Below are 26,742 nucleotides of genomic sequence, written 5' to 3'. Positions count from 1 at the left end.
AACCCTGCACACTCCTTGAATTCTCAGGACCCCACTGCAATATTTTGTGGATTTGGTTTATTTCCCTAATGGTTTGAGTGTTCTGAGCTCCAGAGAACACTAACTGCTGGAGGTGTTCATTCCTACGTGTTACCTGACTTTGTCAGCATCAAAACCACCCACGGCAATATCCAAACTGCCTATGGCCAGAATCTTTCTAGCTTCCAGCACAGGTTTACCCACAATGCCACAGCCACACTGTCTCTGGGCAGCACCTTCCTCATCCATAACACCAGGGTGATGACAGAATCCATATTTATAGTTGTTCTCAAGCAATCCTATTTACCAAGTCCCTACTCTGTGCCTGGCACTGTCCTAGGCACTGGAGATGCTGTCATGAAGAAAAGAGATAAAAATTCCGGCTCACATAGGCTTCCTCTCCTGAATGGATTTAAGGAGACAGTTCATTAAAGTACTAAGCATAGTGTTAGCCCTTAGTAGGTGCTCAATAAATACTAGCAATTGCAGTGGTGAAAAACACTATATCCATCAGGACAAGAACTGTAACTCAGGCTTGGAGTTTGCAAGTGCCCTCAATGCCCCTCACAGACGGGTAGGCTGCAGAGCCGCGGTAGTCCAGCAGATGGCAGCAGCGGCAGACACATCCCACAGTGGCCCAGGCGCGTGGCCGAGGGGAGGGGGGATGGGTTGAAGGATGCAGAGGCTCAGATTCTTATCCTCTGGATCACAGTGGAAAGCCTGTTCTTTCTGAGAAGTGTCTCTGACAACAGAGCTCCTTATCTTATCGCGGCATCTCTTGCTTTGTCCTTGCAAAAGCAGTCACTTAACCCCCTGAGGCAGGGAGACAAAACTTCTGGCCCTGCAAGACAAACCTGAGGTTTCAGCTGCTGAATTGTAGAGCTGGAAGAGACAAGAGAATTCATGGCTCCCAGGTTTGCACAATCCAAGGCAGCCCAGGCCGGGTGGTAGGACACACCTTCCACAGCTCTTCCTGATTCCCAGAGATCAGTTGGCACACTCACCCCAACTGCTGGGACAAGCCAGCTATCCTGACCTTGAGGTGACACCACCTACTTTTCAAAGCTCAGTGCTGCCTGTTAGGGAAATTATTAAATAAAGTCTTGTTTAGGATTCAGAGACAAAGCAGAGCAGGCCTCTGACCTTGATTCTAACCTACCTGGATACTGCCCTGACTGGTAGTGACTGTGAGTGAATGCCTGCTGTGAATGCAAGACTTGAAGCACCTTAGATAAGATGGTGCTTAGAACACACTGGTCATAGCAAACACACTCTTCCAACAACACACGAGAATACTCTACACATGGACATCACCAGATGGTCAATACTGAAATCAGATTCATTATATTCTTTGCAGCCAAAGATGGAGAAGCTCTATACAGTCAGCAAAAACAAGACCGTGAGCTGACTGTGGCTCAGATCATGAACTCCTTATTGCCAAATTCAGACTTAAACTGCAGAAAGTAGGGAAAACCACTAGACCATTCAGGTATGACCTAAATCAAATCCCTTATGATTATACAGTGGAAGTGACAAATAGATTTAAGGGAGTAGATCTGATAGACAGAGTGCCTGATGAACTCTGGACAGAGGTACATAACATGGTACAGGAGGCAGGGATCAAGACCATCCCCAAGGAAAAGAAATGCAAAAAAGGCAAAATGGAGGTCTGAGGAGGCCTTACAAATAGCTGAGAAAAGAAGAGAAGTGAAAGGCAAAGGAAAAAGAAAGGATAAATCCATCTGAATGCAGAGTTCCAAAGACCAAGGAGAGATAAGAAAGGCTTCCTCAGTGATCAATGCAAAGAAATAGAGGAAAACAACAGAATGGGAAAGATTAGAGATCTCTTCAAGAAAATCAGAGATACCAAAGGAACATTTCATGCAAAGATGGGCTCGATAAAGGACAGGAATGGTATGGACTTAACAGAAACAGAAGATATTAAGAAGAGGTGGCAAGAATACACAGAAGAACTGTACAAAAAAGATCTTCACGACCAAAATAATCATGATGATGTGATCACTCACCTAGAGCCAGACATCCTGGAATGTGAAGTCAAGTGGGCCTTGGTAAGTATTGCTATGAACAAAGCTAGTGGAGGTGATGGAATTCCAGTTGAGCGCTTTCAAATCCTGAAAGATGATGCTGTGAAAGTGCTGCACTCAATATGCCAGCAAATTTGGAAAACTCAGCAGTGGCCACGGGACTGGAAAAGGTCAGTTTTCATTCCAGTCCCAAAGAAAGGCAATGCCAAAGAATGCTCAAACTACCACACAATTGCATTCATTTCACATGCTCGCAAAGTAATGCTCAAAATTTTCCAAGCAAGGCTTCAACAGTACGTGAACCATGAAATTCCAGATGTTCAAGCTGGATTTAGAAAAGGCAGAGGATCCAGAGTTCATATTGCCAACATCCAGTGGATCATTGAAAAAGCAAGAGAATTCCAGAAAAACATCTACTTCTGCTCTACTGACTATGCCAAAGCCTTTGACTGTGTGAATCACAACAAACTGTGGAAAATTCTGAAAGAGATGGGAATACCAGATCACCTGACCTGCCTCCTGAGAAACTGTATGCAGGTCAAGAAGCAACAGTTAGACCTGGACATGGAACAACAGACTAGTTCCAAATCGGGAAAGGAGTATGTCAAGGCTGTATATTGTCACCCTGCTTATTTAAATTATATGCAGAGTACATCATGAGAAATGCGGGGCTGGAGGAAGCACAGGCTGGAATGAAGATTGCCAAGAGAAATATCAATAACCTCAGATTTGCAGACGACACCACACTTAGGGCAGAAAGCGAAGAAGAACTAAAGAGCCTCTTGATGAAAGTGAAAGAGGAAAATGAAAAAGTTGGCTTAAAACTCAACATTCAGAGAACTAAGATCATGGCATCCAGTCCCATCACTTCATGGCAGATAGATGGGGAAACAACAGAAACAGTGGCACACTTTATTTTTGTGGCTCCAATATCTCTGCAGATGGTGACTGCAGCCATAAAATTAAAAGACGCTGGTTCCTTGAAAGAAAAGCTATGACCAACCTAGACAGCATATTAAAAAGCAGAGACATTACTTTGCCAACAAAGGTCCACCTAGTCAAAGCTATGGTTTTTCCAGTAGTCATGTATGGATATGAGAGTTGGACAATAAAGAAAGCTGAGTGCTGAAGAATTGATGCTTTTGAACTGTGGTGTTGGAAAAGACTCTTGAGAGTCCCTTGGACTGCAAGGGGATCAAACCCATCAATCCTAAAGGAAATCAGTCCTGAATATTCATTGGAAGGACTGATGCTGAAACTTCAACACTTTGGCCACCTGATGCAAAGAACTGACTTATTTGAAAAGACCCTGATGCTGGGAAAGATTAAAGGCAGGAGGAGAAGGGATGACAGAGGATGAAATGGTTGGATGGCATCACTGACTCAATGGACATGAGTTTGAGTAAGCTCTGTGTGTTGGTGATGGACCAGGAAGCATGGTGTGCTGTAGTCCATGGGGTCACAAAGAGTCAGACATGACTGAGTGACTAAACTGAACTGAGATAAAATGGGGAAGGAATCTTGAGATTGTTGAACCCCTGGAGGGGGCCTGGCCAACCAAGCCCTAGGCTTAGCATTATTCCAAGTTTCACAAGACGAAACACACAGCATTAACATGAAATCAGGCTTGCAATTTGGTTACAGACTGATGATGATATCAGTTTGCCTCACCAGGGATTACAAGAGGGAATCCCCAAACTGTAATCTTTAAAGTCTCACCCGTGGTGTGGACGTGCTGCCTGGGACTCTTTCCCAACTGGGACTCCAGATGTGTTGTGACATGGGAGTTTCCATCTCTGTTTAAGTCTGGATGTTGGTGAAAACCAAATTTGGTATTGTATTCTCTGCTCTTCCTATTTCTCTTTTCTTTTAATGTGAGTATATTGAAAATAAGCTAGATAATTCTCTAATAAATATTTGTATTATTTATTTTGTTAACAAATCCTTTGAACCAGAGATGAAAGTGAAAACTTTTGGCAAAACACTGCTCCAAGAACTCATCTGCCACCTCAATTTGGCCTCCAGGTCTTGACCCCTGACAGTTCACGTCAGCAATTTCCACTTAAATTTGAAGTCCACCCCAGAACCTGGTGAGGAGGACAAGGGACTTGCCCAGGGCTGCCCCAGGGAGCTGGGCACAGCCCAAAGCTGAACAGAGCTCCTATCTGCTGGCTCTGCCTGTGCATCTACACCCACAGACACGATGTGTGTGTGTGTGTGTGTGTGTGTGCGTGTGTAGAAGAGCAAAATGGTTAAAATGCAGAATGCAGCCCAAGATTACTGTGACTGGTATTATTCCTCCTTTATGGATAATAACACCCCCACCAAGAGCAGAGAACATTGATGGGCATTTACTACATGCCAGGCCCTGGGCTCAGCACTGTCTGTGGATTAATTCACTTATCTTCACAGTCACCTGCCCAGACAATTACCCTTATCACCCCATTTCACATGTGGGGAAACTGAGGGCTCTGAGCAATTTCCTCTGCATCACTGAGCTGTCAGAGGCAGAACTTCAACCATTCCTTTGCTTTGAGAAGGAAGGTGATCAAGGGAGAGCTCATCTTGTCCAAGGCCCACCCCTTGGTGGGGGAGGCTGGAGAGATGGCTCGCCTGAGATGGCAAAGGCCTGCTAGGGTTTAGAGACGTTGCCCCTCCCCACATGGCCTGGTGCCAACCTTCCCTCTGCCTGCAGGCTCAGGTGACTATAGAAGGAAGGCGACGCAATGACACTGGAAGACACATAGGCCTCGACCAGCAGAGCTGTGGGAACCAGGGTCAGAGACTGGCCCTGGCCTTCTGTGAGGCATCGACCCCAGAGAGCCAGGGCACTCTGTTGAGGTGTGTGTGTGGGCGGGGGGTGAGGGGGGGTCTCTAGGGTAGCTGCATGGCCAATTAGAAGAGGAGTGGACACCTGCTGGCTATGCCAGGCCCGAGGGACAGAGTGTGGGCTCAGAGTTGGAAGGAAAGGGTGGCCAGAGCGCCTGTCCTTCCTGCCCGGCCCTGACTATGTTTCTTTGCACATCCGCCCCTCACAGTAACTCATGTTCATCTCTCCTCCCTCATACTCACACACATGCTAAATGTGCAGTGTTTTTCTGGTGTTTTCCAGCTTGCCAAAGTGCTCAGAGCTGTCATGCTATGTCTGGGCTTTCCCTTCTTGGCACTTAACCTCGCCTGAACCTCAGTTTTCCCACCTGTAAAATGGGAGACAATGATATTTACCTTGAAGAGTATGGCTTTGTGAACTTCAGGAATCACAGCACAGTGCCTGGCATGGGATTTGTGCTCAATGAATGGAACTAGTTACGGTCACGTTTCCTTAGGACAGAGTATCGTGCCTGGCACTTCCCATTCCTCCAAAACCACCACCACCACAGAAAACCCTTAGTTTTGTACCCTGGGTGGGCTTTTTCAATGACTCAAAAACCAATCAAGAAAATGAATTCACACACAAAAAAAGCTGAAATGGAAAATATTGGTTTAATGTGTTTCCCTCTCCGGGGTAAATTTGCATTTGAACAAAATGTTTCAGTGCCGAAGGAGTGATGAATGAAGGAGGCTTCAAGCTGAAACCAGGCTGCTGGTGCAAATGGACAGCAAAGGGAAATTGTGGTTCTGATTCTAAGGGAACTGAGAAAGAGAACATGAAACATTGTGATCTGGAATCCCTCACTCCTCTCCTGTGCCTTTTATACACACAGCAACTATCTAGAGACACTTGAAGTCAGAGCTGTGGTTTCTTCCTCTATACTTTTATCTCCCTAAGGTGTAAAATGGCATAACAATAATAAGTGCTATGCCTTAGGGTTATTATTGTGAAGATTAAATGAATTAATACACATAAAACCCTTCAAATGTGCCCAACCTCTAGGAAGTGCTACATTGTATTAATTAAAGGTTGGCTTTAATTCTCAGCTCCTGCAACTGCGCCATACTATTGAATGTTATTCCTTCTGCTCAAACTTGCATCTGAAGGTATTCACACCACATTTCCTAAAATCTTGAAAGGGTCTCAAAGGTCATCCCCTTTTTTTTTTTTTCTTCTTTTTTTTTTTTTACACGTCTTTTTCTAATTTATTTTTTTTTATTTTATTTTATTTTTAAACTTTACATAATTGTATTAGTTTTGCCAAATATCAAAATGAATCTGCCACAGGTATACATGTGTTCCCCATCCTGAACCCTCCTCCCTCCTCCCTCCCCATTCCATCCCTCTGGGTCGTCCCAGTGCACCAGCCCCAAGCATCCAGTATCGTGCATCGAACCTGGACTGGCAACTCGTTTCATACATGATATTTTACATGTTTCAATGTCATTCTCCCAAATCTTTCCACCCTCTCCCTCTCCCACAGAGTCCAGAAGACTGTTCTATACATCAGTGTCTCTTTTGCTGTCTCTACACAGGGTTATTGTTACCATCTTTCTAAATTCTATATATATGCGTTAGTATACTGTATTGGTGTTTTTCTTTCTGGCTTACTTCACTCTGTATAATAGGCTCCAGTTTCATCCACCTCATTAGAACTGATTCAAATGTATTCTTTTTAATGGCTGAGTAATACTCCATTGTGTATATGTACCACTGCTTTCTTATCCATTCATCTGCTGATGGACATCTAGGTTGCTTCCATGTCCTGGCTATTATAAACAGTGCTGTGATGAACATTGGGGTACACGTGTCTCTTTCCCTTCTGGTTTCCTCAGTGTGTATGCCCAGCAGTGGGATTGCTGGATCATAAGGCAGTTCTATTTCCAGTTTTTTAAGGAATCTCCACACTGTTCTCCATAGTGGCTGTACTAGTTTGCATTCCCACTAACAGTGTAAGAGGGTTCCCTTTTCTCCACACCCTCTCCAGCATTTATTACTTGTAGACTTTTGGATCGCAGCCATTCTGACTGGCATGAAATGGTACCTCATAGTGGTTTTGATTTGCATTTCTCTGATAATGAGTGATGTTGAGCATCTTTTCATGTGTTGGTTAGCCATCTGTATGTCTTCTTTGGAGAAATGTCTATTTAGTTCTTTGGCCCATTTTTTAATTGGGTCATTTATTTTTCTGGAGTTGAGCTGTAGGAGTTGCTTGTATATTCTCGAGATGAGTTGTTTGTCAGTTGCTTCATTTGCTATTATCTTCTCCCATTCTGAAGGCTGTCTTTTCACCTTGCTAATAGTTTCCTTTGATGTGCAGAAGCTTTTAAGGTTAATTAGGTCCCATTTGTTTATTTTTGCTTTTATTTCCAATATTCTGGGAGGTGGGTCATAGAGGATCCTGCTGTGATGTATGTCGGAGAGTGTTTTGCCTATGTTCTCCTCTAGGAATTTTATAGTTTCTGGTCTTACGTTAAGATCTTTAATCCATTTTGAGTTTATTTTTGTGTATGGTGTTAGAAAGTGTTCTAGTTTCATTCTTTTACAAGTGGTTGACCAGTTTTCCCAGCACCACTTGTTAAAGAGATTGTCTTTTCTCCATTGTATATTCTTGCCTCCTTTGTCAAAGATAAGGTGTCCATATGTGCGTGGATTTATCTCTGGGCTTTCTATTTTGTTCCATTGATCTATATTTCTGTCTTTGTGCCAGTACCATACTGTCTTGATAACTGTGGCTTTGTAGTAGAGCCTGAAGTCAGGTAGGTTGATTCCTCCAGTTCCATTCTTCTTTCTCAAGATCGCTTTGGCTATTCGAGGTTTTTTGTATTTCCATACAAATTGTGAAACTATTTGTTCTAGCTCTGTGAAGAATACTATTGGTAGCTTGATAGGGATTGCATTGAATCTATAGATTGCTTTGGGTAGTATACTCATTTTCACTATATTGATTCTTCCAATCCATGAACATGGTATATTTCTCCATCTGTTAGTGTCCTCTTTGATTTCTTTCACCAGTGTTTTATAGTTTTCTATATATAGGTCTTTAGTTTCTTTAGGTAGATATATTCCTAAGTATTTTATTCTTTCCATTGCAATGGTGAATGGAATTGTTTCCTTAATTTCTCTTTCTGTTTTCTCATTATTAGTGTATAGGAATGCAAGTGATTTCTGTGTGTTGATTTTATATCCTGCAACTTTACTATAGTCATTTATTAGTTCTAGTAATTTTCTGGTGGAGTCTTTAGGGTTTTCTATGTAGAGGATCATGTCATCTGCAAACAGTGAGAGTTTTACTTCTTCTTTTCCAATTTGTATTCCTTTTATTTCTTTTTCTGCTCTGATTGCTGTGGCCAAAACTTCCAAGACTATGTTGAATAGTAATGGTGAAAGTGGGCACCCTTGTCTTGTTCCTGACTTTAGAGGAAATGCTTTCAATTTTTCACCATTGAGGATAATGTTTGCTGTGGGTTTGTCATATATAGCTTTTATTATGTTGAGGTATGTTCCTGCTATTCCTGCTTTCTGGAGAGTTTTTATCATAAATGGATGTTGAATTTTGTCAAAGGCTTTCTCTGCATCTATTGAGATAATCATATGGTTTTTATTTTTCAATTTGTTAATGTGGTGTATTACATTGATTGATTTGTGGATATTGAAGAATCCTTGCATCCCTGGGATAAAGCCCACTTGGTCATGGTGTATGATCTTTTTAATGTGTTGTTGGATTCTGATTGCTAGAATTTTGTTAAGGAATTTTGCATCTATGTTCATCAGTGATACTGGCCTATAGTTTTCTTTTTTTGTGGGATCTTTGTCAGGTTTTGGTATTAGGGTGATGGTGGCCTCATAGAATGAGTTTGGAAGTTTACCATCCTCTACAAATTTCTGGAAGAGTTTGAGCAGGATAGGTGTTAGCTCTTCTCTAAATTTTTGGTAGAATTCAGCTGTGAAGCCGTCTAGACCTGGGCTTTTGTTTGCTGGAAGATTTTTGATTACAGTTTCAATTTCCGTGCTTGTGATGGGTCTGTTAAGATTTTCTATTTCTTCCTGGTCCAGTTTTGGAAAGTTGTACTTTTCTAAGAATTTGTCCATTTCTTCCACGTTGTCCATTTTATTGGCATATAATTGTTGATAGTACTCTCTTATGATCCTTTGTATTTCTGTGTTGTCTGTTGTGATCTCTCCATTTTCATTTCTAATTTTATTGATTTGATTTTTCTCCCTTTGCTTCTTGATGAGTCTGGCTAATGGTTTGTCAATTTTATTTATCCTTTCAAAAAACCAGCTTTTGGTTTTGTTGATTTTTGCTATGATCTCTTTTGTTTCTTTTGCATTTATTTCTGCTCTAAGTTTTATTTCAGGGAGAACCATCCCTAATCTATAGCCTACAGTTAATATAAAGCTGCTTGATATATTGAGAAGGACACAGGGACAGAAGATGATTCACTGCTTGGACAAAGTCAGGCCTTTCTGAGGCAGGAAACATTCCACAGGGCCCTTTAAGGAACAAATGGCATCATGGGTGTGAAAGATTATAAGTGGAAAGCTATTATTACTAACCTACTAAGTGGAGTCCTGGGAAGTGGAGTCATGAATTCTGTGGCCATTGAACTAATTTTCTCCCTCCTTCCTTCTCCAGCCCCCAGACTCAACATCTCACCACATTTGTCTGCTCAGGCTGCTCTAACAGAACACTATAGATTGTGTGGCTTAAGCAATGAAAATTTTGTTTCTCACACTTCTTGAGGCTGTGAAGTCCCAGATCAAGGCTGTAGCAAGAGATGCTGAATTCTGAGGCTTCTTCTCTTAACTTGTACACAGCCACCATCTTGCCATGTGCTGCTGTGACCTCCTCTTTATGCATGCACAGAGCAAGTGAGCTTTCTGGTGTCTTTCCTTAGAAAGGCACTAAACCCATAATGACAGTCCCACCCTCACGACATCATCTATTCCTAATTATTTCCCCAAATCTCACCCTCCAATACCACCACATTGGGGGTTAGGGTTTCAAGGTATTGATTTTGTGGGAACACAAACATTGAATCCATAACATCACCCATCAGTAAATGCTGGTGGGGTGACTGGGCTGATGGTTTGAATGCTACCTAAACCTGGCCCATGGGAACGTTTTGGCTCAAGGATCAGAGCAGGGAAGGGCTGACACTATTGGTGAAAAGGAAGACCACCAGTCTTGTTTTCTTTTCTTTTTTTTTTTCATGTTTCTTCTTTCTTTTTTGTTTCTTTTGTTTGTTCATTTCTTTTTTTTTTTTTTTTTTTTTTTTGCAGGCACGCGGGGCTCCCAGCGCGAGCCGACTTCGCCCCCCACTCCTGCTCCTCCATGTTTGAAAGCTGTTTGTTCATTTCTTAAGCCTTGTTTTCTTGTAGCTGACCATGGTATAGAGCAGTATGGCACCAAATTCTCTACATGGGAGCAAGGTATCTCATAGCAAACCACGTCTCTGCTGCATTTGGTGGAATTACCTAACATCTCTGCACCCTAGTTTTTTCATGTTTAAATGGGGATAATAAAATTAGACATCTCACAGGGAAGCATCAGATGTGATGACGCTTATATTTGTTTAACAGAGTACTCACCATGGTACATGGTGAGAAAATGGCAGTTTCGAATCTAGAACATTTTTGAAAGGAGGAAGACATTAAACTTTTTGCTATAGAACTGAGGTTCAGAAGAGCTTAATTTGCATTTAGATCTGTGTTTATGGGCAAGACACTTAGCTTCTTGGTCTCCCTACTTATAAAATAACTAAACCAGAATTTCCTAATGTGTGTCCACTAAATAGTCATCCTTTTAGATGACCAATGAAAAGGGTGCTGTAGCCATGAAGTTTTGGGCAAAGCTTCATTCTCTTTGCCTCTGAGAGTCCTAACAGAGGTGTACTGAAGCTGGCTTGGCAGCTGATGGGTTATATATTCAGGAATTCTGTGAACCAACCATGCATTTAATGACGTGATGTTGATAACTTCACACCAGAGCAGTATTTATACTCCAGAAATTGGAAAATGTTCAAAATCAGAGCTATATTTTTTCTCAGAGAGCCAGTTGTTAAACAGTTATCAGCACACATTGGTCCTAATACATATGAGCTTATTAAAGTCTCCAAGCAGTTCAGCAATCAACTCATTTAATTGGGCACTTCCCAAACATTTTAGACCCAGGACCACCTTACTGACAGTATTCTGAAAACATTTCGGAAACAGCACTGGATGATTCTGTGGCCCCTTTATTCTACCATTTTCCCATCAGAAGGTACAGCCACTGAATTCCCAAGTTGGGAGAGACTCCTGGTTGTCTGAAGTTTGAGTTCAGTGCTCTCTTTACCACACTTATTGACCAAGAACTATCCTTTCACAATTCCATGACATTTCTAGACTCATCCCTTTGTAAATGAAGGCTTTCTTGCATTCTTCACATTGATGGGATGTATTACCTGCCACAGGTCTTTACACATGATGATCCTGCTGTTTAAACGCTATCCTCCTTCTAGTTAATGTCTCTTCATTCTTGAGATCTCACTTTAGACACTGGTTTTGGTGGCTAGTGCTGAGCCTTCAGCCATGTGAGATTCTGCTGATCTCTTTGACACTTTCATAGAACCCTGCTCCTTGTCTTCAGAGTGCATATTGTGTGGTAGCTGAAACAGGTCCAAAAAGTCTCTGAAGCTCTTCCTATCAAATCAACTTCCCTACCTTTGAATTTGGGCTGGCCTTATATCATGCTCTGACCCACAGAACCTGAAGGTAGCCCCCTGGAATGTAGCCCTGAGGCCTCCATGCTAGTCAGGTTAGGACAGACAGAGAAGGACTGCAGGAATGCTGGTCTCTAATATGAAAAATCAGATTATGAAGGGACAACCAACCTTGGAAGTCAGATTACCCTTGTGAGAGATTTCCCAGATTCTGTCCAAAAGCATCTGTTGTTCCCCTTCCGTTCAAAAGCATTTGATCCTAGAGGGTACAGATTTGAGTTTTTTCCTAATGCCAGCTCTTTGTTATGGACAGGGTAATGGGATGTTTCAAGAATTTAGCACAAACAGTGCGATACACTATACGTGTTGCCTTAAGCTACATGCTAAGGAAGATTGTTGCCAAAATGAAGAATTTATAACCAGGGGCACTCAGCTTCCTTTAAATCATAAAGGCCTGATTCTAGAAGCATTGACAATCCTTAGTGGAAGAGTCTTTGATACATAACAAAATAACATAAGAAAAGTATTTTCTTTGGTAAAATTAGGGGTGTTAAATTAACATATTAGATGCAAAAAGTCGGTTCTCATTAAGTAAACCAGTAGTATTCACGATATATGGCCAGGCCAGATCCTGGAGACAGTCTTCCCTTATGTGAATAAAGTCAAGTGAGCCTTGTAGTGTGCACTCTTACGCTGATACCAGGGGCTCGGTCTCCTGTTGCTGCCTCTAATCAGCATCACACCTGCTTCCTGTGAATCTTATATGAAAGGTGAGGTTAAAAGGGCGGAGATCAATGACATCCAGCTTGCAAAAATATTTTGTATAAACCCTTTTACGTCTCCTTTGTATCAAAAGTTTAAGTAATATGTCTAATGTGTGTGGCACAACTTGGTTGGAGTCTTGGTTACATTATACTTTGTCCTTCAAATGCATGAGGTGATTGATCCCTCTCACTGCCCATGATTTTTGCTTTGAAGCTCTTTTCAGATCATGGTAGAGGGAGGGAAAACCAAAGAAGAGAATGTCAGTTTCACCAAGCAGATTGGAATTAGGGTTGATAACATGACCAGAACTTACAGGGCAGAGTTGTGGAGAGATGAAAGTAATACAAGGAGCTTCAGAAATCTGCACGAGGATCTCCTAGAATCTTTGGGTGAATACCAAGTGGCATGTATGCAGGATAAGCATCCTTAAGAAGAGGCAAAGAATAAATACTGTGTAACTCTGAGTTACACTGAGATTCTGGAACTTGAACAGAACTGAGAGAACGTTTTTAAGTGTAATTGGAGAGACCACTGAAAATTCTGGGGACTCAGTTGACACAAAAGAAAGACCATGCATAGGGGAAGAGCTGCTACCATTCAGACTTGAGAATATACTAAACTTTCCCTAAGAAATGTTAAAAACAAGATTGAAAGGATCAAGCTAATCCATATGGAAGTTAACTGCCTTCCAGACATAATGCAACATTATTTAAAGGAAAACAACAAAACACAGATATTCAATAGTGTATCATCCACAAAGCCCATGACACATGAAGAAACAAGAAAAGGTGAAGAAAGATCAGTCAATAATTGAAACAGACTAGAAAAGATAGAGGTGATAGAATCAGGATACAAGGCTTTAAAAAAATACATGATTATAAATCATGGACATTAAAAGAAAATAAAAACATTATGAGGGAATAGATAGTGAGTTTCAATGCAGAAATGGAAATAATAAGAAAGAACTAAACTGATATCTAAAACTGAAAAATGCAGCATTTAATATGAAATAGATGAGACTCTATGGAAGAAAATATCAGGGAATTCAAAGAAACTAATAAAACTGAAGCATGCAGAGAAAGAAGCTAAAAAAAGGAACTGAACAGAGTTTTAATGACTTGAAGGATAATACCAAGTCTAAAATTTATTTCTTGGTTCCTAAAGAAGATAGTGATAGACAGGCAGGAAAAATATTTTAAGAAATATAAGCCCAAATCTTTACAAATTAGATGAAAGATATAAACTCATAGATTCAAGAAGCCCAACAAATATCAGATGGGATAAACAAAAAGAAATATACATGAATGCACATTATGAGAAATCTGCTGTGAAATAATGATGAAAATAAAATTTTAGAAATAAATAAATAAAACAAGTTATATACAGAAAAATTATCATATAAATTGTGGCTGACTTCTCAAAAAAAACCTTCAAAACCAAAAAACCACAGTTGTGAGCCATATACAGTAGAATAGCATCTTTAAGGTACTGAAAGAAAGAAAAAGTTATCCCCCTAGAATTCTATGTCCCGTGAAAATACTCTTCAAAAATAGAGAAACAAACTCATTATCAGACTAACCAATCTAACAAAATTCATCACCAGCAGAACTTCATAAGAAATATTAACATAAGTTCTTTAAGAGAAGAAAAATGATAACAAATGAAAATCTAAATCTACACAAAGAAATGAAGAACCTTTTAAATGATATCATTAAATAAAGCTCCTGCCTTCATTTGTAAATTCTTAAAACCGAATCGACCATTTGAAGAAAAAATAACAAAATAGTACGGATAGTATAACATATGTGTAAGTAAAATGCATGACAACAGTACAAGGGTTAGGAGGGGGAAACGGATGTATAAAGCTGTAAGGCTTTTACACTGTATGAGACATGGTATAATGTTATTTGACGGTAAACTGGGATAAGTCAGCTATGCACATTTTAAACCTTGGAGCTACCACTGAACCAAACTCTTTGTTGAATGAATGGAAAATGTATTCTAGGCATTAAAAACCTATCTTTTATGGGACTGTGGACTGAATTAGATGTGACATTGGTCTTCTCCTGAACATTCTGCTTCAGTGGGATAAGACAGTGGGAAATTCTTCACAAGGGCAAAGGAAGGAGGAATGGGGACCAGAACAGGGTGAATTTTCTGCTTCACTGTGCCTAATACAATGCTCCAATTGTTAGAATGTCAAATGAGATTCAACCAGACAGTACTGTAAATTCCAAGGGAAATAAAATATTCCAGGAAAGCCTTACAGCCAAGACCTGAGCTGGCCTCCTGTGGCGACATTCCATTTAGAAATATTCCTACTTACATTTTATGAAAGGATTAGCACTGACAAAGTATCTTGCTTGTTAACATCAATACTCAAAAGAAAATTAAAATTTTTTTAGACTATGACTTGTCCTTTACTTTCAGCAGCTGTTTGAAAGTTTGAAAACACCTCATATTTTTCTCTTTTGACTTATATCTTGATATTTATTTTGCATGTTTTCTAAGTGCTGTCCAGGAGAGTTAGGAGAATTACATTTTGGGTGCTAGCTATGGATACTGCTAGGCCAGTGGAAACCAAGCATTCTTGACTATAGAAAACATAAAATCTGTTATCAGAAGTTTCTATTCATGGTGTAACCCTCAAAGGGTATATAATCAATGAACTGATGGAGTTCCACAAAGCATTATCTACTCCTCTTTTTCTTTGGAAGATAGAGTAGCTGGGTCACAGAAAGGACTAGAAATGGGGGTGGATCCCTAGTAGAATGGCTTTGAAAGGTATGCAGCTGAGTGACACTCGCCCTCTCCCTTCTTTCTTAAAGTTTCTCCACCCTTTTCTCTAGTCTTCTGAATAGGACTTCATGGTGGGCTGTTTGGAATCAGCATACAGTGCGTGTAATTACAATAATCATTTTTCAGGCATGTAGCTATTTTCTTTCAAAAAAAAAAAAAAAAACCAAGTGCAATGTTGAAAGAAAAATATGACTCTCAGAACCTTGGTTAGCATGTAAATCAGAGTTCCTTAACTTGGAGTTTGAGTTCAACCTTGGCTTTCAGGATATTGGTGAGTTGCCTGAAATGGCTGGGAAAACAAGAAGAGGGTCCTTAGAATTATTGTGTGTTTGTTTACAGAGAGAAGGGAGAATAAGGTCCAAAGAAAGAGTAAAATCCATTGTCAGAAAAGAGGCTTTTCTCCTTTAATAATGAAGAAGCAACAGAAAATATTTAATAGTTGAATTGGATCATTCAATCACTGAAGCTAAGAGTGAGAAGAAAAATGAACATATTGAATGTATATGTTTTCCATCTCCCAATCTACAGGGCAAATATTATACACCTCATTCATAGTAATGATTCCAGCTTGGAGAATGTATGTGCTTTCCTGAAAGCAAACAGTTTTAAAGGTTTAAAAGAGGATTTGAAGCAAAATATTTCAGTCACCAAAGCCCTATTTTTTAATTTCCCTTTCCTGCTATCATAGATAAACAGTCTGTGCTCCAGTATAAATCAATCCTTCCATAGACACACTGGCTTCCAGCTCCTCAACCCCATTCGAGAACATTCCTCCAGCAGCCCTCCCCTCCACCTCCTCCACCAAGAGGAGGGTGACCTGTGGCATCTAGACCAAATCCAGCTGACTTCTGTTTATCCACAGACAAATAAGGATGATTTCTATATTTTCTATATCAATGGGGAACAAAACTTTAAAAAAAAAGAATATTTGTGATAGGCAAAAATAAGAAATTCAAATTTAAGTGCCCCCAAACACTTGGCTGTCACAGCAAGTCAAACTGCTCTGCAGATTTCTGCGTTTACTCTCAGTTTCTTTCGTACCTCGTGGCACTACTTCCCACACTACACGGGGAGCTCTGCTTTATGGCACCCTGCCTTGTCTGGCTGCGCTCCTCGCCATGGAGTAAGGAGGCTGTGTGCAAGGGAGTGCCCACTTGGAAGGGGAGAACCCTGGAGATCATGTGCTGGGTAACTTGGACTCTGGGGTCGCCACTGGATGACTCCAAGCTCGCGTCCAGGGCCTTTGTGCAGCTTTCCCCCAGCTCCACCCGGGCCCCCAGGTGAGCCTCGAAGCCACAAAGGGCAGTTGTTTGTGCCCCGCCTTGGGTAGGAAGAGAAGCAGAGGGAGCTATGGGCCTGGGCCTGGTCTGCTTGTACGATCATGTTCTGGTCAAACTCTGAGTAGTTGGGAATGTCTTTTGGTCATAAGGAAAGTCAATTTTAAGGGAGGAAGATAAAACTTTGCTTAGTTAACAGATTATTGGCTTGATTTAAAACTTTTAAGTATTTGGACATAAGGTATGTGGTCCTCCATTTGAACCCTTGCCTCAGATACCGTAAATTCTAGGGGCAGGCGAGTCTAGATGGCTCACTCATAGTTTCTTACGGTGGCCGTAACAAAGTACAAGCTGGGTGGCTTAGAACAATACAAATGTGTTGTCTCACAGCTCTGGAAGCCAGAAGTTCAAAATGGAGGTATTGGCAGGACCAGCCTCCCTTGGAAGACGCTAGGCAGTTATCTGTTTCAGCTCTGTCTCTTACATTCTGGTGGCCTCCGGCATCCTCTGGCTTGTAGGTGGCCGTCTTCTCCCTGTGCGTCTCTCTTCATTTAATCTCCCGTCTGTGTGATCTCTGTCCAAGCTTCTGCTTTTTATGGGGGCACCAGTCCTACTGGATTAAAGCTCACCCTAATGATCTCATTTGAACTTGATGACCTCTGTAAAGACCCTGTCCCCTAATAAGGTCACAGTCTGAGGAACTGGTGATGAGGACTTCAACATCTCTCTTTTGGGGGTGGGAGTGGGGTGGCACAATTCAACCCAGAATGCCTTGTCACTGAGAACTCCCCAGAGGACTCTATTCAATATGGTATCTTGCTCCCTTTCTAGCTCTTACACTCCAAAACTCTCTTACTATGATTTGCTTTATATTTTTTCCATTGTGATCATCACCTTCTAACATGGTTTATAATTAACTTGTGCATTCAATGTATTGTTTATTGACTATGTCTATGAGAATATGAGCTCCCTGAAGGCAGGGATCTGTCTAGAACAGAACTTGGCTCATAAAAGGTGCTCAGTAAACATATGTGGGATGAACAATTAGATCCATGTTGCCTTTGTGGGAAAGAAAAATGCCCCTTCCTGTCTGGTAGGAATGACAAAGTAGTCACTACACCTAAAGAGGGATGGCTAGAGAGAGAAATTAAGCAGGAGACCAAGGCTGTGCCTGACCCTCTGAGATGCCTGCAGTTCTGTTTGGGAGAATTCTACCAGCACAGAACAGTACACATACCTCAAATCTTTAAATTACACTGAGTTTACGCAAATGAGTCTACATCTGGATGAAGCCTTGCCATTACAGAAAGAAAGGAAGGAGAAAAAGCTGGAAGCAAAAAGGAAGAGAAAAGAGCATAGTTCTGTCATACAAATATCAAAGAATGTAAGGAAGGAATCAGAAGCTAAGAGTCATTTCAGACTTTCACTTATCTTTGTAAAAAACGCTAAAATCAAATTTACACAGGATTCCTACAATGACTATGAATGTGACCAGATGGCTTTAAAGCTATAGTAAAGTATAAATGATGAGTATCATTTTTCAACCGCTAGATTGACTAAAATTCAAAGGTTTGATAATATTAAGTGCTGGTGAGGTTTGGAGAAACAGGAATGCTTTGGTGGGAATGGAACTTCCAGGGCTGTTTGGCCTTCTCCAGGAGACAAAATACACATCCTGCTCCTTGAAATGATTCCACTTGATACAGGTATGCATGGAGGTATGTGATAGAGAAAACAATATGAATGGCTGTCAATAGAGGTTTTAAACAAAAGGATAAATAAACTGTAGTATATCAGTACCAGGAGCTCTTGACCTTGACTGTACCCTAAAACACTTGGGGAGCTATTAAGAAGATTTATGGTGACTCCTAGCCTACTACAGAATAGAATCCCCATGGCCAGATGTAGAATCTGTAGTATGTGCATCAGTATTGTTAAAAAAAAACAACCACCACCAAAATTAGGGTTAAGTAACAATGATCTATTCCATGAACACTACGCTATATTTAAATCGAGTTGGGACATATGTGCCAACACAGGTAGATCTCCAAGATATTATTGACTGAAAAAGGAGAGCTATAGAAAGTCAAGGACAGTATGTTTTATGTAAACATACAGTGGTAGGTAGCCTTGAAAATGGGTCCCAGCGATTTCTGACTTCTGGCAATCTCCTCCCCTCAGGGAGAACCTTCTACCTTTGGATTTACTGATTTGCTTAATGAATAGAGGGTGGCAGGATGTGCTCTTGGAAATTAGGTTACAAAAGACTGGGCTTCCGTCTTGGGTGCTCTTTGGATTTCTCGCCCTAGGGAACCCTGCTCCCATGTCAGAAGGCAGCCCTGTGAGGAAGCCTTGGTGGAAAGGCACTTGCCAACAACCACATGAGTGGGCTTGCATGTCAGCCTTCTGTCCAGGCCTGGTCTTCCAGGGAGCCCAGCTTGATGCCAACAAGCTTGTCTGCCACTTAATGAGACACTCTGCGTGAGAAATACCCAGCTAACCTCCTCCCTGTCTTTCTGACCCAGAAACTGGGAGGTAATAACATTTGTTGTTTTGACTGCTAAGCTTGGGGTAATTGATTACATAGCAATAGACAAATTATAGACACAGGAAATATCTATTTTCAGTGTCTCCAGATATAGGTATAGAAAGACACAGAAAGGCATATGAAAGATGGAGACAAAGATGTTGGTGGTAATCTCAGGGGTGATGTGGGTCTGGTTGATTTTTTGTTTTTACAAGGATTGGTCAAAGAGATAGTTGCTTTATCTGGAAATTTTCATTTTTATTTACTGGGAGGATACACACATGGATTGGTGGTCTAATTAAAAATTAGTAAGAAAAGATGCTGTGAGTTGTGATTGGGAAAGGCAGCTTTTACTTGCTGGGTTTTGGAGCTGAGAATGAGCGTTTGTGGTGCCTCCAGCAAGATCTCAAGATTCTTCCACTTGTTCCTCTTTCCCTGATGAAACATTTATGAGTGAGCTGTATCTCTGGTTCATAGCCAGTTTTGTCACCAAACTCTCTGGCACAGTTCAGAGTCCTTTGGGGAAAGTGGGTTGAAAAAAGAAAGGAGAGGTCAAATGAACGGGTAGACAAAGCACTCTCAGGGAATGAGTATACAGCAGCGGAAGTGACCCTGAGACTTCAAGAGTGTGTGTGATTTCTTCTCTCATTTCAGTTTTGACAATCAGACAAATAAAAAACAAGCCACACTTCCTAGAATCCCTAGGTGCCAGCCAGGGAGGGGCGACCACTTTAGCTAGTTCTGTACTCAGCTGATTGGGGAAGAGCCAGAAGTCCACAAAAAAGTTTGTGGTTTCCAACAGTTTCTAGTTACCAACGTTATGATGCCAGCTAACATTCATACTATTAGAGAAGGAAATGGCAACCCACTCCAGTGTTCTTGCCTGGAGAATCCCAGGGACGGGGGAGCCTGGTGGGCTGCTGTCTATGGGGTCGCACAGAGTCAGACACGAGTGAAGCGACTTAGCAGCAGCAGCATTCGTACTATGCATCAGGGCCTGTGTGCTGTACACAACTCCCACAATGCAACATTATGAGGCAGAGACTAGCATACCCATGCTGAGTGAGAGGCAGGTTTTTCTAACAGCTCAACCAACAATAGGACATTTTGGGTCCCTTCTAATCTGGAAGCCAAAAAAAGCAACAATCTAGTTAGAAGGGTCGCTTAGACAGAGTGCTTCATGAATAAGACCTCTCTTTGATTAAAAGAAGAGAAAAAGGGAGGCTAGCATTTGCCAATGGAAGAAGGGCAATGAAAGAGTAAAACATAGCTGTGCTCTTGCCAACAGCAGCAGGCCACCGCTGGGCACCCACTGCTACCACTGCTGTGATGGCTCTGGGTAGAAGAGCCAGGTGTGTGGCCTCGGGCAGCTCCCCGTGGCATCAGTGCCCACGTCAAGGAGCAAAGGCAGGTGGCCTCGATCTCCATCCACCCCTTGCTTGTTGGGGCTCAACACACGCCTGGTTCTCCTGGCCGCCTCCCTTCCCCAGGCCTGGCCAATCCAGGCAGCAGCTTCCACTCACCTCTGCTCATACTCCGAAACAGCAATACTGGCCTCTTCTGTCCCTCTTTCTGCAGGGTCTAGCTGTCAACCCGCAAAGAAAAGAGGTCTGGAGTCAGGTGGTCCTACACTCAAATCACAGCTGGGCCACTTCCTAAGCTCTAAGACTTTTAGGCAGTCATTTAACTCCAGTGGGTGTCAGTTTCACCCTGTCAGCTGGGGACAATGACAGACTGGTAATAAGGGGCATGATGTATGAAATACCTCATAGGCAGGACTCAATGTGGTTTGTGTTTCCTGGCTCTAAGGATTTCATGACTAATCAAAACATGCTTTTCCTCTCTTCAAATATTTGCATTTTAAAAAAGAGTTCACAAAGATGTTTATAGGTTAGGCATTTGGAGGCAGTAGATAAGAATTAACTTGAAACTCAACACTGCAGGAGATGGGATCATATGGAAAGAACGGCGCCCTCTGGAGGCCTTCATGTCAAATACGTGGCTGGTGTGCTGACAGTGGACAAGTCTTTTTTCAGAATCACCCAAAGAGCTCAGTGGAGGAGGCAGGAAAGCTGAATTGCATCCCAACTTCTGCAGGGATTTAGATGCCAAATATGTTGAGAACATCCCCTATGCTTCCCAGACATAAGACAGGTCCTGCTGAGGGGGATTTCTGTTTGAACCTCTCTTTCCTTCATGAATCCACTTGGCAAAGCAAAAACAAAGCGATTTCCCAAAAGTTTTTCACATGTATAAACCTTTTCTTGATGTCAGCCCAATTCTTGCCAAAAGAAAAAAAAAGAGCCTGTTTCTCACACCCCAAGTAACCTTTCAGAGCCACGAGCCTCATTTTGAATGGAGAGGATGAGAAATCACTTTCAGAGAATTTTCCTATGCATCATGCCTCCAAAAATAGCCCTTTATTTCCTTCTTATCCAATGACGAAAAAGGTTAACAGCAGTCTAAGAGCAAATGGGGGAGAAACTCACACTTTAAAAATAAGGATATGTGTATGAAAAAACAAAAATAAAAAAGCTTTATCTACTTCTGATTGTCTTCTCTCCTGTCTGTGGTATATCACTGAGTTCTCAGAAGTCAGGCTCACGTTTTCTGGGCCCCTCTTGTCTACGTCTGGGGCATTAATAGTCTCTATGGCTGAAGCACCGTGTCACCATGAGCCTGTGTTGATGGGGAGACATTTGGTTTGATGCAGGGGGATTCTGGGGCTCCTGACTCCTTTACACAGGTTCCTCTTTTTTTTTTTTTTTTCTGAGGAAGTCCAGAAAGAGGAATGGGCAGCTGTTGCCAAGTCTTGTGGAGGCGTGCATTTGAACTCTCCTGAAAGACGTCACAGTGTCTACTGGACAGCCTCTAGGAAGGCCACGCTGAGGAAAGCAGCAATCAGGACTCCCTGTGTAAGGAGCTGAACCCTCACTCACACTATTATAAGCAAAGAGGGAAGGCGCTGGCTCAGGCAGCAGGGAAGGACCCAGTGATGGTCCCTCACGTCTAAGGCAGATTCCCCAAGTCTAAGTGTGAGGTGAGCCGCAGGCAGGACTCAGGGTTAGAGCTGTGTGTCCTGCCCCCAAGCCCTGCGCTCTCACTGGCCACCTCTGTTTTCTGCATTCCCTCAGGCTGCTGTCTCACAAGCCCTCCTCATGAAAAGGGAAGACAAGATGACACTGCTGCTCTGGGCTGACACAGCTGCCTTGTGTGGTCTTTACGTCTTAGCATCTGTCATTCTTCTCAGGGGAGGATTCCGATTGGACCTCCAAGTTCCTGTCACTAGTTCTTGGACCAATCACCATTGCTGGTTGGTTGACAGACCAGGATGGGCCAGGCCTGACTCACATGCCCACCTCTGGCCCAGGGGGTTGTGCTGAGTTCCAGAAAGGCATTGTCAACACTCAAAGGACAGGAAAGAAGCAAAGGCTATGATTGTCCACTTACAGGGGCAGGAAAGCTTCCCCAAAGCCACAAGGACTTGCCATAGGGCACAGAAGGGGGAAAGTAGAGAACAATGAAGTGAATTTGTTTCTACAACTGTGCTGGGTTTGCAAAAGACTTCTTCATAGAAATGCCAGTGACATGATTGCCATGGAGGGCTTGAGGGGACTGAAAGAAAGAGGGCAAGCTGGGAGATCTGTGACTGAGTTCTGTGCTCAATTTTTAATGGGGAAAATATTGATACTTTGGATATTTTAAGTATCCAACAATATAAAATATTGGATATTTTAAACATCCAACAATGGAGAAATAGTTAAGTAAATAATAGTATCTACTCACAGTAGATCATCATGAAGAAGTTTTTATGATGGAGTAAAATGAGTGCATGGTAATGTTAAAGGCAAGAGGCAGGACACAAAAATCTGTATACTGTATGGGCTTAATCATGTACCCCCATCCCTCCAAAAAACAGTAAACAGAAACATACATCTATTAACCATGGTTGTTGATGGACTGTAGATTATGTGCCCTCCATCTCCTTATTTCTGTATCTTTTGGTTTTGTTTATTTATTTGTCTCTTCTACAGTGAGCCTGTCTTCCTCTGCTAATTAGAAACAAACAATAAATGTAATATGGTCATCAAGTTGAACTTTAGAGATCTGAGAATCACTAGAGGAAATTTAAAAATTCCCAGAGTTCTAGGAGACCAACTCCTGGGATCTGGTGTGGGCAGACAGAGGAGAGAGGCAAAAAGGAGAGGATCCTGAAAAACTGAAATCCTCTTTTTCCCTTTGAAAGCAATATTTTCTGAGCAGCTTTACAAAGATTATCTCCTTTAAATGTTTTCAATAACTCTTAAGATGTTGGTACAATTATGTACCCCATTTTTCAGATGAGGAAAGAGAGGTTCTGTGAGGTTAGCTGACTTTCCAAATCACACAGCTGACAAAACAGCAGAGCTGGGCCTGGAGCCTCACTCTTTTCCCGGCACTGCAGCAGAAGGAAGTGTGGGCAGGGGCTTTAGTTCTTAGCTATTACATTGAGATCTTAAAGGGAAGGAGACAGAATGACAATTTCCCCCCAGTAAACTTTCCCAGAGAAAGGTCTGACCCAAGGCAGAAAAACATCACAGTCAAGCAGAATTTATTTTAGATGAGAGAGACAGCTATCTCCAAGAGTGTGGCATCAGTTTATGGCTTTCAAAGATGAGACCATGGAGGCCCAGAGAGGGTAAGTGACATGCCCAAGGTCACACCACAAGTGAGTATTGTTGCCGAAGCCAGTCAAGGCTTGTCATTAGTAGTGGAGGGCTCTCTGGGGGTCGTCACATGACAGTGCTTCATTTGCTATAAAAAGAAGCAGGCATCTCAGCTGGAAGGGAGCATCCTTGCCTGTCTCCTAGAAGCACACAACCCCGAAATGGATCTAGAGCTGCAAGGGATGGATGTGGTAAGGACTTCTTGATAACGGCACTGGAAACTCTATTATGTTTAATTAGTGTTCAAAAGTCAAATATAAATTAAAGGCATTTTTATGAAAAAGGTAAAAAAGATCCTTTACCTATGTCTTCAAACCCATATATATATATTTTCAACGTATTTCATTTCTATTACATTGGGCTGTAGGTTGCCAAGGAGACCGTTATTGGCAGAACTAAGTGGTTGGTGAATAATTAACTGTCTGTCCTCAGCAAGGTTTGGAGAAAGAACTTCTCAGGGCATCTCTGTAGACTTTGGGCAGAGTCAGCCTCTGTCCACAGCCGAGAGAGGAACAAGGGGTCGATGGCCACAAGAGAGGTGGGTGAGCAAGATGGAGGCTCACTCCTCTCCACAACAGTAGACTCAGAAGCGGTCATTGCTGCTGCTGTGCCCCTCACACTTGACCAATGCAGGGAGCCCTGTGGGCCATCCACTGCCACCTTTGCATTTTCTTGCCTGAGAGGCTTTCTGGAACTAACCCAAGGTCTTGATTCTTCCCATGACAGGCTATAAGTTCCAAAAAAACTGGAAGCAGCCTTCAACCAATGAATGATGGAGGGAAATGGGGGTTCTCTCCCCTGGCACCCACGTCCCAGGGGGATTCACCTCCCCATTCCACATGATTGCTCGCTAACACATTCTTTCTTGGCTTCCTTCCTTTCCTGGCTTACTCCTCTGCTCACTAGTCAGTGCTTCCTGAAACCATCTCCTAAATCAACTCCCTGTGTCCAGATCCTCGTCCCAAGTCTGCTCCTGGAGCAACAGGAACTGAGATGATCACACAGAGAAGCAAAACCTGGGAGGGACGCAGGAACTGGGAGCAGTAGTTTCTCATCTACTGTTCTGTTCTGCTTTCATGTGTAAAAGGATGTGTGGTAACATGGGATTTCTTGAGTTCCCCTCATCCTTTTTGGTTTTTAGATTAGCCTAAACTCAAATAACTGCCTGCTCTCAATGACAATTCCCCTCCAGTAAAAAAAAAAAAAAAAAAGGGATTTGAAGGGCTCCAAAGCAATGGTGAGTGTGTGAACCAGCTAAAGATGCTTGAGCTATAGCTCAGAGTTTATATTCCCAGAGAAGATTATGATCCAAGACAGGAAAAACACCATAGTCATGCAGAATTTGTTTTAGAAAACAGGACACCTGTAAAAGAATGGCATCATTTTATTGCTCAGATAGCTGCCGCTCAGCCTCAGCCCAGGGCTGTCTGGTTTCTCCAGATAAAAGTGCAGAGGAGAACTGAGTAGAAATGGGAAGTCTCCTAACCTTTTAGCACTTTCTGTCGGGACTTTCTAGTTCAACTTCCTTTGGTGTGAGAGTTGCAAATTCCAGCTGAGAAAACATATAGTCAGACATTTATTTGGTACATTAAATAATCCTGAACATCTTTCAGGTGCTCAACTAATATTTCTGGTTACGTAAAAAGGAACTTCGGGTTATAAGCACCTTTGCCCCTTTGTTATGCAAAGGACAGGATCTTATGTTTCCTAGAGAGGACTGGAACCTTTAGTGGCACAGAGAAGCAGAAACTACCCTCCGCCTTTCCTCAAACTCACAGACTGCCCACATTCCCTCTGAGCTCTTACTCAATTCTCCTCCACAGAATACACACAGTTAGAACTTAAACCTTTGTTACTCTCCCGTTCATCTTAAAATCTGCTAATGAAATATCAATCTGAGAGATTTCTCCATTGTCACAAAAAGTTGCAATTCCCAAACACTTAATAATGCAGTGATGTTGCAATTGCATTCAGATAGTGGCAACTTTCTTTGCCAACACCTAAAAATTTCCCAACCATTCTGGGTTGTTAATATGAGGACTCTTCCTTCTGCCTACACCCGCCCCCCAAAAGTTTCTAACACTTGAGCCGTCTTGCCAAACACTGCTGAGAATTACATGCAGCGAACCATCTATTTCCCACTAGCAGCACTGTCTGCTTCTGCAGCCTGGGAGAAAGAAGCAGTTTTTGTTTTGGGTTTTTTTATTTGTTTATTTTCCTTTTCAGCTGGCTGGTCATTTTTTACAAAATCACCAAGGTTAGGCAAATATAACAGAGAGAGCATGTGTTCATCGTTAAACACAACACAATTTCTGGGTATATGGGCAGGACACTGAAAAAACTAAGAGCACAGGCAGACAGACCTAAGTTCAAATTCGAACCCCTGGACTCTTCAGCTGGGGAATTTTGGGCTGGTTGTCATACCTCCCTGAGCTTCGGTTTCCTCATAGAGTTAATGTGGGCATGAAAAGGAGATAATATATAGGAAGTGCTAAGCTCAGTGCTGGGCAGAGTAACCACTGCTTTTCAGTTAACTGTATCTCATTTCTTCTTCTCCAAGTAAACACACCACCACCAAAAACAAGAAGGCAGGAAGGGCATTGTGGACATGTGCTTTTGCCTGCCTGTCACTCTTTACTCTTCCTTCCAAGGACCCAATTCTTTTTACCCTGAAGGTAATCTTCTGCGTGTATTGGGTGAAGTCTACTATCTTCTTTTCTTTTTAGCCACAAAGGTGGGAATGAGTCTCAGGCTTTGGTGAACCTCTTGCCCCTGCCTGAACCATGATGGTAGATGCAGGAATGAATCCATGAGTCAAAATGCCTCTATTCTGAGTCCTCCCTGGATATTTTTTCTGGCTGGAGATACCATAATAGTTCACCCAGTGCTAAGTCTGTATGGGTGAGGACTCTGTGCATACGACAGCTGCCTTTCCTGCTCTGTCAGAGTTTGCTCAGAAAAGCAGAACCTGTAGAACATACATATTTGGGGTTATTTGCTACAATGGTTTGGCCTTTTGTAATTGT

General features: G+C 42.1%; 1 long non-coding RNA gene across 1 annotated transcript in view; it reads right to left on the bottom strand.

Annotated features, from left to right (window-relative positions):
• Positions 1-19,275: 19,275 nt before the first annotated feature.
• Positions 19,276-26,742, bottom strand: part of LOC129634988 (uncharacterized) — a 370,413-nt gene continuing 362,946 nt past the window's right edge. The window contains exon 7 of the long non-coding RNA XR_008706043.1: positions 19,276-19,526. This is a non-coding gene — a long non-coding RNA (uncharacterized LOC129634988). The remainder of the gene's footprint in view (positions 19,527-26,742) is intronic.

Source organism: Bubalus kerabau, chromosome 20 (assembly GCF_029407905.1).
Source record: "Bubalus kerabau isolate K-KA32 ecotype Philippines breed swamp buffalo chromosome 20, PCC_UOA_SB_1v2, whole genome shotgun sequence".
Lineage (NCBI taxonomy): Eukaryota > Metazoa > Chordata > Mammalia > Artiodactyla > Bovidae > Bubalus > Bubalus kerabau.
The sequence above is the reverse complement of the archived record's forward strand: the minus strand, read 5'-3'. Positions and strand labels throughout refer to the sequence as shown.